Genomic DNA, 13,595 nt, shown 5'->3' with positions numbered 1-13,595 from the left:
CAATAACAATAAATATAACTGGAAGTTAGGTTATGTTCTCCCACGCTCCAAAAGATGATCTCATATGCAAAGGGGTTACACACCTCCCACTTTAAAGTCCACTGCAGAGGCTTTCTGTTTACAGTGAGGACAGAAGGCAAGTCTGGCTTTCCCAACACATCAGCCTCACCAGCGAGGGAGAGTGACCACTGCTGCCCTGTCTTACTCCCCCCTGGCCCGTCCATGGGTCCCTTGCACTTGAGCCATAGGGAAAGAAGACTCTTGGCATGAGGGCCATATTCCTACTGTCCCTGCAGCAGGCTCTAGGCAGGGGTCTGGATTCATTTGGAGACCTTGAGGTAGGGATGTGAGATGAGCAGGAAAAGTCAGGGGCAAGGCTAACTGGGAGGCACCCGACAGAGCAGCATGCACACGTACAGCTGATGCGTGGACAGGCCCTGTAGTAAGCTTGCAAGGTCTGCCAGAGAGCAGGAAGTGCAGTTACCAAAGGTTGAGCTCATGCCACAAACTCAGGGAAGCTCAACACAGGGCATGGAAAGAAGATGGTCAGTGATTCTCCTTCCCTGGAGCCCATCTAAATTCATAGACTAAGCCCTGCCAAGGCCACTCTTCCAGCCACAGGTCCATAGCCTACCCAGAGCCCCTGAGCAGGGAGCAACTACCTACTGGCCAGGCTGAGTTCTCTCCAGACCAGCCAACTCTATGCCCTGTCCTCAGAGGGATCCTCTGAGTCCAAGCCAAGACAGGTGCTGGGAAGGAAGTACACAGCCTCATGGGATATGAAGGAAGCTCAGACAAGACATAGAGAACTGGTGCTCCCACGTCATCTACACGCACCTAGATGGAGAGGCCCAGGGTCTTGGCTCTTGCTCAGGAGGACAACAGCAGAGCCTCGTGTTTGCCATTCCTTGGATGGGGTAGACAGGGGTGAGGCCAGCTTTGGGGTGTACATGTGTGCATGGCCCTAGCTGTATGGGGTGCCTATGCCTGTATATGTCTGTAGGAGCATGTGAAGGTAAGAGTAACATTACAGCGCTCCATGTCCATGACACTTGTACCTGTGCTCTCACTTATATTCTTTAATTCTACACCAGAGATGCTCTGGAGTTGAAATTCACTGTCCCTTTTTATAGCTTAATGATGGCTGAGACTTACTGGGAGCTTCAGTGAGTACTTACCATACCCCTCTGACTTTGGTGCTTTAGCGTCTGCATCTTACAGATGAGACAAGGAAACTGAGGACCAGAGAGGATGATACCTTGTTCAAGGTCAGCTGCAAAGTCAGAATACAAAAGAAGGCAGTCTGATTCCAGAGTGTACGCATCCACCAGGGACACTGCCTCTCCCAGGAAACCAGGACATGCAGGGGCCAAGGAGCTCACCTGGGGTCACACCGAGAGAGGGACAAACATGAGACACCCAGCCTTGCCATTTCTCCAAAGGCACACAGCCCCCAGGGCTTTGCCAGCACAGGGGCTGGTCAGTCTGGGAGAGGTCCGAGTACCAACTGCAGATCCTTAGACATGGACTGGCTTGATTATGCTCAGCTGGAAGAAAATATCATGTTTTTATCCCCTTGTATGTGTCAGGCACTGTCCTGGGGCAAGATCATTGGGGCAGCCCTGCAAGATAAGATCAGTACCTCCTTTTATCAGATGTGGACATTACAGTCAAATGATGGGTCCTCATTCATGGAGCTCTGAGACCTGAACTCACACTTCCTAAATCTTGGCCTTCTCCAGACCACAGCTGCCTTCTTGATATTGACCTTCTCTTTATTTATTTAGTGGGGGAGGAAAGAGAGGGAGGGAGGTGAGAGAGAAAGAGAAAGAGAAAGAGAATGAGAGAGGACATAAAGGAAGCTTACAGTTCTAAACCAACCCAAGCATGAGCCAAATCTTTCACCGCAAACAGGGCAAAACTCTTAAATTTCAATGGCCCTTAAGGAAATAGCTGCACTCGTGTGTACGTGCAGGAAAATTGGAAAAGCTGAACAGCAGGAGGTGGGTAAGAAAGCAGTGGGCCTCTGAACCAATATTTGTTGTTTCCAAATGTTGCCCAGTTGACACAGAAGCAAAGCAAACAAAGAGCCTCTGTTTTGAGCAGTTCCTCCTGTCCCCCACTCAGTGTCCTCCGCCTGACACCAGAGATTTCTCTGAGCCTGGGTCATCCTTGAGAAGCAGCAACCTGGCAGCCTGAGAACTGACATTCACGAAGCCAGTCACCCTGCAAGCCCGATGGGTCAGGCCGTATGACCAGGGGGCTGGGGACTGGGCAGGGTTCTTTTAGGAAAATGCCAGGCATTTTGAAATGCCACATGACACTACTGCTCGCTCACTCTCGCTCTCTCTCTCTCTCTTTCTCTCTCTTCCGCTCTCTCTCTTTATCTCTGTTCTACCTCTCAGAAGTCCTCGGACAATGAAGATTCTCAAGTTTTCCATTCTTTTCACTGGGGAGTCTATAAAAATACCTGTCTCATGAAGAATAGTCCAGGACCAGGTGGAATGAATTCCATCAAACATTTAAGAAGAATTACAGGGTGGGGGTGGTGGCTCATGCCTGTAATCCTAGGGCTTTGGAAGCTTGAGGCAGGAGGATCACTTGAGCTCAGGAGTTCAAGACCAGCCTGGGCAATATAGTGAGAACTCGTCTCTACAAAAAATTTAAATCAGCTGGACACGGTGGCATGCACCTGTATTGCCGGCTACCTGAGAGGCTAAGGTAAGAGGATTACATGAGCCCAGGAGTTCAAGGCTGCAGTGAGCCAAGATCACGACACTGCATTCCAGCCTGGGCAACAAAGTGAGACCCTGTCTCTAAATAAAGTAAAAGGATTATACCAATATATTCCTCCAGGAACAGAAAAGTAGGAACACTCCTTAACTAATGTTTTGAGGACAGTATGTATACTTAGAAAGGAAAAACTAACAAAGACATCATGACAAAGATAAAAAACATAACTTTTATGAACACAGATGCAAAATTTCTACACAAAAGATTAGCAAACAGAATCTAGCAAAATGTAAAAAAGATTAATAAATAATTATCAAATTGGGTTTATTCCAGGAATATAAGCTATCCTTTCAAGTATCAATCACTGTAATATATCATATTAGTGGAATAATAAAGGAAAGTGGTATGACCCTACCACTCAGTATGGGAACATCATTTAATAAAATTCAATATCCCTTCATAACAAAACCTCTTAGCAAACTTATTCTACAAAACTTTCTCAGTCTGATATCAAGTATCTGTGTGCCATAAAAATCTACAGAAATCATACTTAGTGTGGAATGTTGAATAAGGCTTTCTTGTTGAGATCAGTAAGACCAGATGTTTACTATTATCATTTCTAGTCAAACTTTTACTGGAAGAGGTAAGTAAAAGGATTGGAAAGGAAAAAAATAAACTCTCATCTTTATGCATAATAAATTGTATGTGTATAAAATTCTGAAGAAACTAGAGTATACTTTAGAATAAATGAGTTAAAGCTGGGCGTGGTGGCTCATGTCTATAATCACAGAATTTTGGGAGGCTGAAACAGGCAGATCACCTGAGGTCAGGAGTTTGAGACCAGCATGGCCAACATAGCGAAACCCCTTCTCTACTAAAAATACAGAAATTAGCTAGGTGTGGTGGTGCACACCTGAGTCCCAGCTACTCAGGAGGCTGAGGTGGGAGAATCGCTTGAATCCGGGAGGCAGAATTTGCAGTGATCTGAGATGCGCCAATACACTCCAGCCTGGGTGATAGAGTGAGGCCCCGTCTCAAAAAAAAAAAAAAAAAAAAAAAAAAGAGCTGGATCAAGGTAGGTAAATACACCAAAGTCAATTGTATTTCTATACTCAAATTGGAAAAAAGAAAAGAAAAGAAAAGAAAAAACACGAAAAATACTACCTAAAGTAACATAAGAAAAACAAATGCCTAGGATTAAATCTATCAAAAGACATCTAAAACTTTTATGCACCAGACTTTAAATTAAGAAACTCAAAGTAAATGGAAAACTATATCTTGAACAGGGAGTGGAAGACTTGAGAAATTACAATTCTCCTCAAATTGATGTAGAAATTCAGTGTACTCCCAATTAAATTCCAAATGTTTTTTCATGTAACTTAACAACATAATTCTAAAGTTCGTAAATGAAAATGCAAAAGAGGTGGGCACGGTGGCTCATGCCTGTAATCCCAGCATTTTGGGAGGCCAAGGCAGGAGGATCACTTAAGGTCAGGAGTTCGAGACCAGTTTGGCCAACGTGGTGAAACTCTGTCTCTACTAAAAATACAAAAATTAGCTGGGCATGGTGGCATGTAGCTGTAGTCCTACCTACTTGGGAGGCTGAGGCATGAGAATTGAGAATCACTTGAACCCAGGAGGCAGAGGTTGCAGTGAGCTGAGATCATGCCACATTAGGTATTTCTCCTAATGCTATCCCTCCCCTAGTCCCTTATCCCCTGAGAGGCTCCAGTGTGTGATGTTCCCCTCCCTGTGTCCATGTGCTCTCATTGTTCAACTCCCACTTATGAGTGAGAACATGTGGTATTTGGTTTTCTGTTCCTGTGTTAGTTTGCTGAGAATGATGGTTTCCACCTTCATCCATGTCCCTGCAAAGGACATGAACTCATCCTTTTATATGGCTGCATAGTATTCCATGGTATATATGTGCTACATGTTCTTTATCCAGTCTATCATTGATGGGTTGATTCCAAGTCTTTGCTATTGTGAATAGGGCTGCAATAAACATATGTGTGCTTGTGTCTTTATAGTAGAATGATTTATAATCCTTTGGGTATATACCCAGTAATGGGATTGCTGGGTCAAATGGTATTTCCGGTTCTAGATCCTTGAGGAATCGCCACACTGTCTTCCACAATGGTTGAACTAATTTACACTCCCACCAACAGTGTAAAAGCATTCCTATTTCTCCACATCCTCTCCGACATCTGTTGTTTCCTGACTTTCTCTTTTTTTTTTTGAGACGGAGTCTCACTCTGTCACCCAGGCTGGAGTGCAGTGGTGCGATCTCGGCTCAGTGCAAGCTCCACCTCCTGGGTTCATGCCATTCTCCTGCCTCAGCCTCCTGAGTAGCTGGGACTACAGGCACCTGCCAACACACCTGGCTAATTTTTTGTATTTTTAGTGGAGACGGGGTTTTACTGTGTTAGCCGGGATGGCTTCGATCTCCTGACCTCGTGATCCGCCCATCTCGGCCTCCCAAAGTGCTGGGATTACACACATGAGCCACTGTGCCTCGTCATTTCCTGACTTTTTAATGACAGCCATTCTAACTGGCATGAAATGGTATCTCATTGTGCTTTTGATATGCATTTCTCTAATGACCAGTGATGATGAGCTTTTTTTCCTGATGTTTGTTGGCTGCCTAAATGTCTTCTTTTGTGACATATCCTTTGCCCACTTTTTGATGGTTGTTCAGATCCTTTGCCCACTTTTTCATGGGTTTTTTTTCTTGTAAATTTGTTTATGTTCCCTGTAGATTCTGAATATTAGCCCTTTGTCAGTTGGATGTATTGTAAAAATTTTTTCCCATTCTGTAGGTTGCCTGTTCACTCTGACGATAGCTTCTTTTGCTGTGCAGAAGCTCTTTAATTAGATCCTATTTGTCAATTTTGGCTTTTGTTGCCATTGCTTTTGGTGTTTTAGTCATGAAGTCTTTGTCCATGCCTATGTCCTGAATGGTATTGCTTAGGTTTTCTTCTAGGGTTTTTATGGTTTTAGGTCTTACGTTTAAGTCTTTAATCCATCTTGAGTTAATTTTTGTATACAGTGTAAGGAAGGGTCCAGTTTCATTTTCCTGCATGTGGCTAGCCAGTTTTCCCAGCACCATTTATTAAATAGGGAATCATTTTCCCATTGCTTGTTTTTCTCATGTTTGTCAAAGATCAGATGGTTGTAGATGTGTGGCGTTACTTTTTGAGGCCTCTGTTCTGTTCTATTCGTCTATATATCTGTTTTGATACCAGTACCATGCTGTTTTGGTTATTGTAGGCTTGTAGTATAGTTTGAAGTCAGGTAGCATGATGCCTCCAGCTTTGTTCTTTTGGCTTAAGATTGTCTTGGCTATATGGGCTCTTTTTGGGTTCCATATGAAATTTAAAGTTGTTTTTTCTAATTCTGTGAAGAAAGTCAATAGTAGCTTGATGGGGATAGCATTGAATTTATAAATTACTTTGGGCAGTATGGCCATTTTAATAATATTGATTCTTCCTATCCATGAGCATGGAATGTTTTTCCATTTGTTTGTGTCCTCTCTTATTTTGTTGAGCAGTGGTTTGTAGTTCTCCTTGAAGAGGTCTTCCCATCCCTTGTAAGTTGGATTCCTAGGTATTTTATTCTCTTGGTAGCAATTGTAAATGGGAGTCCACTCATGATTTGGCTCTCTGTTTGTCTATTATTGTTGTATAGGAATGCTTGTGATTTTTGCACATTCTTTTTGTATCCTGAGACTTTACTGAAGTTGCTTATCAGCTTAAGGAGATTTTGGACTGAGATGATGGGGTTTTCCGAATATACAATCATGTCATCTGCAAACAGAGAGAATTTGACTTTCTCCCTTCCTTTTTGAATATCCTTTATTTCTTTCTCTTGCCTGATTGACCTGGCCAGAACTTCCAATACTATGTTGAAAAGGAGTGGTGAGAGAGGGCATCCTTGTCTTGTGCCAATTTTCAAAGGGGATGCTTCCAGCTTTTGCCTATTCAGTATGATATTGGCCGTAGGTTTGTCATAAATGGCTCTTATTATTTTGAGATACGTTCCATCAATACCTAGTTTATTGAGAGTTTTTAGCTTGAAGGGCTGTTGAATTTTGTTGAAGGCCTTTTTCTGCATCTATTGAGATAATCATGTGATTTTTGTCATTGGTTCTGTTTATGTGTGATGGATTATGTTTATTGATTTGTGTATGTTGAACCAGCCTTGCATCCCAGGAATGAAGCCAACTTGATCGTGGTAGATAAGCTTTTTGATGTGCTGCTGGATTCAGTTTGCCAGTATTTTATTAAGAATTTTCGCATTGATGTTCATTAGGGATATTGGCCTGAAATTTTATTTTTTTGTTGTGTCTCTGCCAGGTTTTGGTATCAGGATGATGCTGGCCTCATAAAATGAGTTAGAGGGGAGTCCCTCTTTTTCTATTGTTTGGAATAGTTTCAGAAGGAATGGTACCAGCTCCTCTTTGTACCTCTGGTAGAATTCAGGTGTGAATCCTTCTGGTCCTGGGCTATTTTTTATTGGTAGGCTATTAATTACTGCCTCAATTTCAGAGCTTGTTATTGGTCTATTCAAGGATTCAACTTCTTCCTGGCTTAGTCTTGGGAGGGTGTATGTGTCCAGGAATGTATCCATTTCTTCTAAATTTTCTAGTTTATTTGCATAGAGGTGTTTATAGTATTCTCTGACGGTCATTTGTATTTCTGTGGGACCAGTGGTGATATCCCATTTATCATTTTTTATTGCGTCTATTTGATTCTTCTCTATTTTCTTCTTTATTAGTCTGGTTAGCAGTCTATTTCGTTAATCTTTTCAAAAAACCAGCTCCTGGATTCATCGATTCTTTAAGGTTTTTTTTGTGTCTCTATCTTCCACAGCTCTGCTCTGATCTTAGTTATTTCTTGTCTTCTGCTAGCTTTTGAATTTGTTTGCTCTTGCTTCTCTAGTTCTTTTAATTGTGATATGTTAGAGTGTCGATTTTAGATCTTTCCTGCTTTCTCCTGTGGGCATTTAGTGCTATAAATTTCCCTCTAAACCCTCATTTAGCTGTGTCCCAGAGATTCTGGTACCTTGCATCTTTGTTCTCATTGGTTTCAAAGAACTTATTTATTTCTGCCTTAATTTTGTTATTTACCCGGTAGTCATTCAGGAACAGGTTGTTCAGTTTCCATGTAGTTGTGCAGTTTTGAGTGAGTTTTTAAATCCTGAGTTGTAATTTGATTGCACTGTGATCTGAGAGACTGTTATTTCTGTTCTTTTGCATTTGCTGAGGAGTGTTTTACTTTCAATTATGTGTTCAATTTTAGAATAAGGGCGATGTGGTACTGAGAAGAATGTATATTCTATTGATTTGGGGTGGAGAGTTCTGTAGATGTCTATTAGGTCCGCTTGGTCCAGAACTGAGTTCAAGTCCTGAATATCCTTATTAATTTTCTGTCTTGTTAATCGGCCTTATATTGACAGTGAGGTGTTAAAGTCTCCCACTATTATTGTGTGGGAATTTAAGTCTCTTTGTCGGTCTCTAAGAACTTGCTTTATGAATCTGGGTGCTCCTGCACTGGGTGCATATATATTTAGGATAATTAGCTCTTTTTGTTGCATTGATCTTTTTACCATTATGTAATACCCTTCTTTCTCTTTTTTTTTTTTTTTTGTCTTTGTTGGTTTAAAGTCTGTTTTATCAGAGACTAGGATTTCAACCCCTAATTTTTTTTTTTTTTGCTTTCCATTTGCTTGGTAAATCTTCTTCCACCCCTTTATTTTGAGCCTATGTGTGTCTTTGCATGTGAGATGAGTCTCCTGAATACAGCACACTGATGGTCTTGACTCTATCCAATTTGCCAGTCTGTGTCTTTTAACTGGGGGCACTTAGCCTGTTTACATTAAGGTTAATATTGTTATGTGTGAATTTGATCCTGTCATTATGATGCTAGCTGGTTATTTTGCCTGTTAGTTGACGCAGTTTCTTCATAGTGTTGATGGTCTTTACAATTTGTTATGTTTTTGCAGTGGCTGGTACCAGTTTTTCCTTTCCATATTTAGTGCTTCCTCCATGAGCTCTTGTAAGGCAGGCCTGGTGGTGACAAAATCTCTCAGCATCTGCTTGTCTGTAAAGGATTTTATTTCTCCTTCACTTACGAAGCTTAGTTTGGCTGGATATGAAATTCTGGGTTGAAAATTCCTTTCTTTAAGAATGTTGAATACTGGCCCCCACTCTCTTCTGGCTTGCAGGATTTCTGCCAAGAGGTCCACTGTTAGTCTGATGGGCTTCCCTTTGTGGGTAACCCAACCTTTCTCTCTGACTGCGTTTAACACTTTTTCTTCATTTCAATCTTGGTGAAGCTGATGATTATGTGTCTTGGGATTTGTCTTCTTGAGGAGTATCTTTGTGGTGTTCTCTGTATTTCCTGAATTTGAATGTTGGCCTGTCTTGCTAGGTTGGGGAAGTTCTCCTGGATAATACCCTGGAGAGTGTTTTCCAGCTTGGTTCCATTCTCCCTGTCACTTTCAGGTACACCAATCAAATGTAGGTTTGGTATTTTCACATAGTCCCATATTTCTTGGAGGCTTTGTTTGTTCCTTTTTATTCTTTTTTCTGTAATCTTGTCTTCGTGCTTTATTTCATTAAGTTGATCTTCAGTCTCTGGTATCCTTTCTACTGCCTGATCAATTCGGCTATTGATACTTGTGTATGCTTCACAAAGTTCTCGTGCTGTGTTTTTCAACTCCATCAGCTTATTTATGTTCTTCTCCAAACTGGTTATTCTAGTTAGCAGAACAAAAAGCTAATCTTTTCTCAAGGTTTTTTAGCTTCCTTGCATTGGGTTAGAACATGCTTCTTTAGCTCGGAGGGGTTTGTTATTACCCACCTTCTGAAGCCTACTTCTGTCAATTTGTCAAACTCATTCTCTGTCCAGTTTTGTTCCCTGGCTGGTGAGGAGTGATGCTCCTTTGGAGAAGAAGAAGTGTTCTGGTTTTTGGAGTTTTCCACAATTCATTCCTTCCTTCCTTCCTTCCTTTCTTTTTTTTTTTTTTTTTTGATGGAGTCTTGCTTAGTTGCCTAGGTTGGAGTGCAGTGATGTGATCTTGGCTCACTGCAACTTCTGCCTGCCAGATTCAAGCAATTCTCTGTCTCAGCCTCTCGATTCACTAGGATTACAGGCACCTGCCACCACACCTGGCTAATTTTTGTATTTTTAGTAGAGATGGGGTTTCACCATCTTGACTAGGCTGGTCTTGAACTCCTGACCTTGTGATCCACCTGCCTCAGCCTCCCAAAGTGCTGGGACTACAGCACAATTATTTCTTATTATCATCTAATACTCAGTCAATATAGCAATTACCCTTGTTGTCTAAAAAAGTGTTAGGTTGTTCAAACTGGATCCTAAACAAGATCCACATGTTACATTTAACTCTTAAATCTCTTTCACTCCAAACAATCTGCAGCATTTTATGTTGCATACTTGTCAAATAAACTGGATCATTTTATTGATCGTTGGGAATTTCCAACATTCTGGATTTGGTTGGTCTGTGTTCTCATGCCGGGATTTTGTATTTAACAGGTAATTTTTTAAGAGACTTTCTCCATTTGGGTTTTTGTGGCATCACCACATGATTTGACTCAGGTTCTGCGTTTTGGGCAGCAATATCACAGAGGCAATGCTGTTTTCTTAATGATTCATACAATGGATTAGTGCTATATTGATTGCAAAATGACGATTTTCAGATATCATTTCTTCTATGCTTATTAATTAGCATTCTAAGGTAAGGAAGAACTTCCCTTTCTTCATCTGTTTAATTTTTTCTATGACTTGTTTTTATCTGCATGGACTCGTGAGTTCCTGTTTTGTTTGGTGGGTTATGGCAAGTTACTGTCATTATCTAGTTTAGTGCTCAAACTGTTGCACATGTGGCCAATTGGCGGCGCTTCCAGCTGGCTCCTGTGGACCTGTTACAAGCCTCGACATTTTTTAAGAGCTTCACTTTCTGCTAGAACAAGACATTCAGGCCTACCTTGTACCTTCTCTGTACCAGCTCTGGAATCTCTATTTCTGGAATCTCCTTCTCTAAGGTGACCTATCCGTTTAGTGGAGAACGGTATTTAGAAAGCAAATTCTGGGTGCCAGGTGTGGTAACTCATGTTGCAGAATCATTGATACTAGGCTCTCCAGACAGAGCTGGGGTCACACACACACACACACATCTATACCTGTCCCACACTCTTACACAACCATGAGTTCACACTGATCCCTCAATTCTGACTGAACAGCACTGCAGATATTCTAGCTGTCTTCCACCCCATATGTGCAGCTCCCTTCTCTGGCCATGAGAAACCGCAGTCCCAGAGTGCTCACTATTTTCAGTTCTTTGCTCATTTCTCTTGTACGTAAACAACCTCCTGATCCTCCCACTGCTTGCTCCACCCCAGTCTCTCAGGAGCCACTGCCCATAGCCACCTCAAGCAAAGGAACGAGAATAGAATAAATCCGTGGTTTTTTGGTTTGTTTGTTTTCTTTTTAAGGAAAGAAAGAAAATGGAAACAAGAGAAAGGTAGGGAAATGAAAGAAGAAAGGGAGCAGACAGCCTTTTAATCATTTCCTCTACAGGACTACGAAGGGCAGCTAGGATTGTGGGCAGAATGGAGGAATAATGGAGCAGAGATATTCAGTACTGTTCAATGTTACAAAGTCAGGGGCTCCTTTTCCTCAACTCAGTCCTTCTACAACTGGAGAGACCGGGAGCTGTCTGTCCTCATTTTAAGACAGAGATATACCCTGCTAAGAAACCCCTTTTCTCATCACCGTATTTTCAACTTCATCCAGCTCCACTTGAACCCCAGGCTGACGGCTAAAGGGCCACTGACCCTGGAGCCCAGCGCACTCTGGGAACTCTCATGTGTAACGTAACAAAGGTCCCTGATCAAAGGCAGCTGTGCAGGATCGCTGCTAATCTTCCCTGACACACTGTTTACAGGACACCTGGGCAGGCCCGGCAAAGATGGGAAGGAGGTTAGCAGTCAGGGATGGGGACACACGAGTTTTGTGCCCCACAAAGAGATGTCAGCCCAATCTGTGAAATAGGCAGCATGTGTCACAGCAGCTGCTTCAGTGCCTTCCTCCAGAGGCCCCTCTCCCAGGTGAGATAGTAGATGCTCGGGAGTGAAGAGGAAGGCTGTGAAATTTTGAGAGCATGGCATAAAGTGGGCTGGGACAACAGCTGTCAACGAATTTGGATTTAAAAACAAAAGAAGAAATTCTGATAGATGAACGTGCTCCCAGAAGTGGGGTTCATTCCCAGATCTGAATTTGGAAATAATCTTCACACTGCAAGGCAGGAACATAGCGTTGGTAGAAGTGGCATACAGGAGAGGATCATAACTGTGCGAATTACGACAAGAGAAGATCCTGGCCCTGGTTCTCCCTGACTGAAGACACGACTAAAGCTACAGTGGCTTGGTCATTCACTTCTATACGCTAAGACTTTCAGGTTGGACACTGAATTAGGCAAGTCACCTAAGCTCTCAGTGCCCCAGTTCCCCACCTAGAAAATGAGGATCATAATGCGTCCGGAATTGATGGGTTCTTGGTTTACGCTGACTTCAAGAATGAAGCCGCAAACCCTCGCGGCAAGTGTTGCAATTCTTAAACATGGTGTGTCCAGAGTTTGTTCCTTCTGATGTTCAGATGTGTCTGGAGTTTCTTTCTTCTGGTGGGTTTATGGTCTTGCTGACATCAACAGGAAAGCTGCAGACCTTTGCCATGAGTGTTTCAGCTCATAAAAGTAGTGCAGACCCAAAGTGTGAGCAGCAGCAAGATTTATGGAGAAGAGAGAAAGAACAAAGCTTCCACAACGTGGAAGAGGACCCAAGCACGTTGCCGCTGCTAGCTCAGTTGGTCAGCTTTTATTCCCTTATTTGGCCCCACCCACATCCTGCTGATTGGTCCATTTTACAGAGAGTTGATTTGTCCATTTTAAAGAGTGTTGATTGGTCCATTTTACAGAGTGCTGATTGGTTCGTTTTGACAGAGTGCTGATTGGTGTGTTTACAAACCTTTAGCTAGACACAGAGCACTGATTGGTGCATTTACAATCCTTTAGTTAGACAGAAAAGTTCTCCGAGTTCCCACCTGACCCAGAAGCCCAGCCAGCTTCACCTCTCAATAATGCCTACTTCATAGAGTTATTCTGAGATCTAAATTAGTAATTACTGTAAATAACCTAGTACAGTATCCAGCACCTTAGCATTTTTCCTCTAATTTTTATTTATATCCTGACCAATATCTTCCCCTTCTAAGTCCCATGTGCACAGCTTCTGAGCCCAGCCCCTCAGGTCCCACTACATCAAGGACCCTGCAAGGATGCTGACCACTAAGTCCTAGGCAATCCATCACAGAGAACAGAGCAGACAGATCCTAGCAGGTCTTTTTCTCTGTATACTAGTTCCCTGTGCCCACTTTCTATTAATAGTCACCTGTCCATTCATCCACTGAGTATTGTCACATGCAATCTGTGCAGTAATAAAATGGGCATGGAATTGGAGTTAAAGACTCTTGGATTTGGATGTTAGACCACTGAGTAGTTGCATCATACCGGACAAGTTACCTAACTACTCTGAGGCTCTGTTTTCTCATTAGTCATAGGAGTACAAATGTCTACCTTGTCATTCTGAAGATTGCTCACATTGCTATTAGATTGCTTGCTCTGTCTGACCAATAGATGGTAATGACACTAATAGATGGTGATGACAACTATCGTTATTACAGAACACTCAGCATAGACTACATACCAAATACACACTCAGTGAACTAATGAAGTTATTCTGTGTGACTGCTTTATGTCTCCCTCCATTGCTACTGGGCCCTTTGGCA

The 13,595-nt window shown here is 42.3% G+C and overlaps 1 pseudogene; it reads right to left on the bottom strand.

Moving 5' to 3' along the window:
• Window positions 1–2,123: 2,123 nt before the first annotated feature.
• The window catches only part of INHCA (inhibitor of carbonic anhydrase), a 52,856-nt pseudogene continuing 41,384 nt past the window's right edge, over window positions 2,124–13,595 (bottom strand).

Source organism: Macaca mulatta, chromosome 2 (genome assembly GCF_049350105.2).
Source record: "Macaca mulatta isolate MMU2019108-1 chromosome 2, T2T-MMU8v2.0, whole genome shotgun sequence".
NCBI lineage: Eukaryota > Metazoa > Chordata > Mammalia > Primates > Cercopithecidae > Macaca > Macaca mulatta.
Note: the sequence above shows the minus strand (reverse complement) of the source record. Positions and strands in the feature narration are given on the sequence as shown.